Genomic DNA, 6,192 nt, shown 5'->3' with positions numbered 1-6,192 from the left:
TTAGTAACAAATTGTTAATGTTGATTACTTTTTGTTAAAGAAAATTAATTAAACGTGAATTAAATTAGCTTTCAAATAGACTGTGACACTGATTTATAAGTACACATAATACTTTTCGGAATATGAGTTTTATACCATCTTTTTAAAAAGATTACATGATAAGAGGCATGACAATGTAGTCCTCAGGTATGATAAAGCATAAGTGGTGTCGCAGGCATGTATATAGTATATAGGCGACGGTTACCATCAGGTGAGCTGTCAGCTTTTTTGTCATTTACATAAAAAAGGTTGTACGTTTACGCTAAAACTTTAACGCATTTAGAAAAAGAAATAAGTTCATTCAATGCTGTTAAGTAGGTGCCTACTTCTAAATTCTTTACATACTCATTAGGTACTAAGCTAGAACGGAAATTGCGTTTCTTGTAGGAAATTAAGAACAAATGGTTCTTAGAATATTAATTTACCCCAATATACAGGCGAGTTATTAAAAAGGCTTTGCTTTCTACATCAAGGTCACGAAATTTATTCTGTTAGATGCACGATGTTGATAAACGCCTGATTATTTGCTGTTAGCAACTTATATGGTTAATGAATTTGCTTTTATTTCCTTGAGTAGCGTTATCTGATAGTATTTGGAATTTGGATATTAATGACTTTTGCTGTAGGAATAAATAGGTAACGTCCTTGTGGTAAAGTTTCTGTAAAATATTATAAATGTGAACGTAAAATATTCATTAATTAAATTTCAATAGTTAATATATTTTTTGTTCTTAATTAGTCCTATACAGTTTTACATTGTAATTTGTGCCAAGAGTTTAATTTGTCTTACATATTTCATTTGTTTTTTAGTTATTATTGAGTGGTCATTTTTATCCATGTTGGCACCACTAAAAACCGTGTTCATGTTCGCATACAACAGGCGATAAAGCTGAGTGGAGTTATTTTGGTGCTTAAAATATAAAAAATTGTTTTGTTGCGTTTTAGTTACTTTATGTTTCCATTGTTTTTATATGCACTTAATATTTTTTCTTCCTTTGAAATAAGTTTAAACTGTTACACAAATTCCAATGTTTTATGCGTGTGAACTTTTTATAAGATACACACACGTACTACACGTACTACACTAATTAATAATTAATATGCTTGAACAATTCACACAGCGCCATCTAGTCTTAAGGTAAGCAGAGCTTCAGTTATGGATACTAGGTAACTGATATAAATACTTACATTTTATTTTTTTATACTACTATGGTGGCAAACAAGCATACGGCCAATCTGATGGTAAATGATTACCGCTGATTACGTTTGATACGTTTTTGTAAATACATACATAATAGAAAACACCCAGACCGATACAAACAATCATACTTATGAATTCAAATGTTTGTAACGTGCGAGGAATGGAACCCACGACCATTGGAAATCAAACGGTATGCTTTACCGCTAGACCACCGAGTTCGTCAATTTCACGTGAACAGTACCGCGGGATGCAACTAGTAAACAATACAAGCTGTCAAGGGCTTCTGGCAAGAGCTGTCACTGAGGCAATTTGAATGATTTAAAGCTATACTCGCAGCCGCAACGCTTTCAACGTGAGGTGAAAAAGAAATGTGAATAATGGAGTGTTACAATCGATAATCGAGCGTCAACCGGGGACATCGAGGGCTTACCGAAATATAATTTTAAGCTGTTGATGTAATGAAACGAATTTAATTACATAAAATCTGAGTGTGTATAGACCCTAATAGCTAGCCCCTTTCTTATTTTTTATATCAGATTCAAAAAGTTCCGTCGATAGATTATTAATAAGAAAGGTTAGTAATAGTCCTAATATATGTTGTTATGTTAAGTTTTGTTATTTAAATTTTCTACAAACTTATTATGACTTGATAAGTCTGATCTTTATGACAATATTTATATATCCTGGCGCTCAAACGTGATGAAAAAGACATAATATAATGAATGAAAAAATATATTTTCTTTTTCTGCGAAAGATTTATGCGGAGACGATATGAAATTAGAACTAGAAATTTAAAAATCCTATGTTAAAATGTTATTCAGTATATTTTTATTCTGTGTCGCTTTCAATGTAGGTATGATGTAAAATGAAAAGTAATAACATTACAACTCCCTCCCATATTTGTCATAATAGTCTGATTTTAAATTTCTCTTTTAGATTTTGACTTTTTATATGGTATTACAAATATTTAATTATATTATTACGATTTTAGTAGGTATTCTCGACCTAGCTACGCATTGATTGTAATACAAGATTAAGCAAAATTTCATTTAAATTGGTTACTTATTATTAAAAAACTAATATAATGGCCCATTCTAATTAAAGCTTAATCGATTTATTGAAGAAAGTATGCTCCACTGGTTCAGGCGACCCAAAGTTATAATATTGTGAATTGAACAAAGAGAAAGTACAGCCAACCGAGATAATTTGTAGATGCTCGAAGATTACGATGGAGTAAAAGCCTTTTTACTAGTGATAGAATTTTGTGCGATTCACCTGGGTAGTTATTACCTTACTTGCCTTACCGATTTCTATCGCAAAGTTGCATCGTGCGAAGTCGAGTTCCACTCTGATGAGTCATGCAATCGTAACGCATGAGAAGTGCATATGTTCACAGTTTATGTACTGAACAAAATATAGAAAATATACAATAAATGGCATCTTGTTTTACGTTTATGCTACCTTTAGTAGTGTAAACCACCAGAGCCAGCACCAGATGGTTGTAAGAAGTCGTCTGCTTGGGTACCTCAGTCTTACCGATTTCAGTTCTCTGTGTCTTTCAGTTTTCGATACTAAGGTGCTATTAGGCAGTGAAATTAAAACTCAATTTTTCTTTATTGTTCTCAATATAATATTATTTATACTTGACATATAATACAACTATATAGAAAAGATATACAAGATATAGATATAGAATGTTACAGTATGAGCTGAGAGACAGGGTAAAGTCTATCGTTGTAACATGATATTTAATTATTTCAAGGCAACGTCAACTGTTCAGGAGCTCAATCTAACTATCATCATCTTAATATGTATATAGTAAATATTGTTAAATATTTCTATCAACTTTTTTATACTTGTGACTTACTTGTGACCCGAGAGCTGGTAGCTACTTGTTTGTATTAATATATTATGTAAATGTTAATTAAATACATAGTAACAATCAACTTTTATTATTTAAAAATTCTTATATATAGAACCAATGCCATGATAATACGGGATATTCGAAAAATATCTTTTAAATTATTAAAGAGGCAAAAAGATAAATCTAAATTTATCTTTTTGCCTCTTTAATAATTTAAAAGAAAAATATAATATTTTAGTACTAATAAGGAATTATAATAGGCACTTATTTATAGTTCTGGTATGTAGTATGTACATATATTTTACTTTATATATGAATGATCTAAAAATACCAAGACAATTTCGGATTACGTATTGTGTACTACTAACGGTACAAACAAAGTAGGTTTACTTTGTTACTACTATACACGGCTCTATATATATATGAGTCTTACAAGAGTGCGCAGAATAAAAATCTCAGAAGAAAACGTAATTATTCATCGTTAACACTCTATTAGTCGGAACGGCGCCCTAAAATGCGAAGATATAAATAAGACCAATCGGCACTAATAAACTTTATTAGAATATACGACTTCCAAACTTAATTGAGTGCAACAGGAATTCGAAAACCCGATACAGAACCACCCCAATACCGCATTTCTAGAACTGCACCGCATCGCGCGTTATGACTTGGAAAATGCGACACTTCGTACCCTAAGGGGAGAGTACTATATTTATGACATTTCTTGATTTATTACTAAAACCACCCCAGCGTTGAGACGTTTTGTTATTCTTTGTCTAGAGATGGGTCGACGAACTTTTGTGAGTCATCGTAAGACAGCCTCAATTCCTCACATGGAATTTGAAACGTGACTTTTTACTGTCAATAATTCACTTGAATAATTAACATGCGCTTTATTGGTAATAATTTATTGTACTGTAAAGTAACAACAAAATACAGTCATAAAATAGCAAATGTTGTTTCTGAAGGAATGTTGTTGAAATGTGTTAGAATGGTGAATTATTACTGAATTGACTCTCGTAAATTTATTGTGTACATCTGAATAACAAATTACAGTATGAAATTGTAGTAGTCATTATACTCAAATGAAACCGTTCGATAGCTAATAGAGCGAAAGAGAAAATCGCAGTTGTCAAAAATTTACAACTATACTTATATTATCTGCGATTACCCATCATATGCTTAATATAAGGACAAATTACTGAGCGTCTCGGTGGTTTAGAGGTTTAGCGCGACCATCGGATTAGAGGTTTAATCCGATGGTCGCGGGTTTGATTTCTCGCACGTCACAAACATGTGTATTCATCATAACATATGATTGTTTGTATCGGTCTGGGTGTTATCTAGATATATTATATAAGTATTTAAAAATGTATTTTTATCATTTTATCTATGTATTTGTATTAGCTATCTAGTAAACATATCACAAGCTTTAACTGACTGAACTTGGAATTGACTAACTAGCTGAACTCGGAATGAAAAACGCTGTCAGAAGTCAGAAAAACATCTAGACCCGATCATATTATTATTATTATTAAGATACTGCGTGCAATTGCATGCTCTAAAAATTGTCCTACTGGAAGGTTTATTCTTCACTCTGTTACACAATGTTCATAAATGTTACGGCAGTTACCCTTTCATGGAGAAGGTGGATCCCGTTAGGATTAACAGCTTTAAGAAATTTAAACAAGGGTGGGTAACATCGATTATTAAATGTACGAATCCTGTGAATGGATGATGTTTTGACAATTTAGTGATGGTAGTTGAATAAACTATTGACACCTATCGACATTTACATCGCCGACCGTGGCCAGTGCAATCTAGTCGAAACGTAGAATAAAGCGTGGTAATAAGACTTTTTATATTTACGTTATTATATATTTTTCTATATTAACCAAAAGAATTATTCGAATTTAGACCCATCTAACTATATTAATAATCGAGAAAGAAAGATTACAGCAACTGCAACTTAATTAATTTATTAATTTTCGTATAATGACATGACAGCCGTTGTGCAGTGTATTGCTCATGCATATATGGCAAATATGTATATGCGGAGGGTGCAAACTTATATCAGATGGGCCATCAGTTTATTTGTAATTCAAGCTACAATAAACAAACGGTCGTTTCGGGTAAAAACAAACAAACAAAGTCTAGATCACCATGTACTGGGTCGTTAGGATACAACATACTTTGGATATCTGAAATGTGGAAGTCTAAACGTATTCGTAGTCACTCTTTGATAAAGATGAATTTGAAACTATACCAAGTGCAATCGCCGGTATCAACATTAGAATTGAATAACACTATGCTCGTACATAAATCATAGAAATTTATTTACAACTGTGCAGAAAATGCAAAACTACTACAGCGAAGATTAACGACCTGTGTTTTATAAATGTAAGTTAAGCTTTGTTTTGGCAGCCATTGGTCATGTTCACGGGATGACTGATAGTTGATTTGTAAATGAAATTTTAGATGAAAATAAGTGTATTTATATATGAGAAGGTCTTTAAATTTTACTTCTTTCAATTCAATGAAGACACGCGTAAAAATTTCTTAACTATATTGAATTATGAATTACTAGCTGTGCCCGCGGTTTCACCCACGTGAAATTTATGGCCTATATGTTATTCTGATGTATAAGTTACATTAGTGTAAAGTTTCATCAAAATCCGTACAGTAACTTTTGCGGTGATAATATTAACAGGATAAAATTAGTTTAACCGGCGACTTTACTCTAAAAAAGTTAAATAAACTTTAGTAATAAACACCATATTGATTATTATTTTACTGAAAATAAAAATTACTAAAGGACAATCCTTGTACTAGTAAATAAAGTAGTTTATATATTTAGTGAGCTCATTTTTGTGAATGTAACTAAAAAATTGTTGTTTATCACTGAAGTTTGGTTATTTCTAAAGTAACTCATTGCTTTAGTACAAATGTTAAATTAATTGTACAAAAACAGCAAACCATCTTATTCAACAATCTACGCACGTATTTGTTAAATTAATAAATTCAATTTAACGCATCAAAAACATTTACAAATACGGAATATCATTACTCGGATTTACGTCGCGTATTC

This window comes from Achroia grisella, unplaced genomic scaffold (genome assembly GCF_030625045.1).
Source record: "Achroia grisella isolate CSIRO2021 unplaced genomic scaffold, CSIRO_AGI_Agris_v1 utg62352, whole genome shotgun sequence".
NCBI lineage: Eukaryota > Metazoa > Arthropoda > Insecta > Lepidoptera > Pyralidae > Achroia > Achroia grisella.
This window is presented reverse-complemented; position numbering follows the sequence as displayed.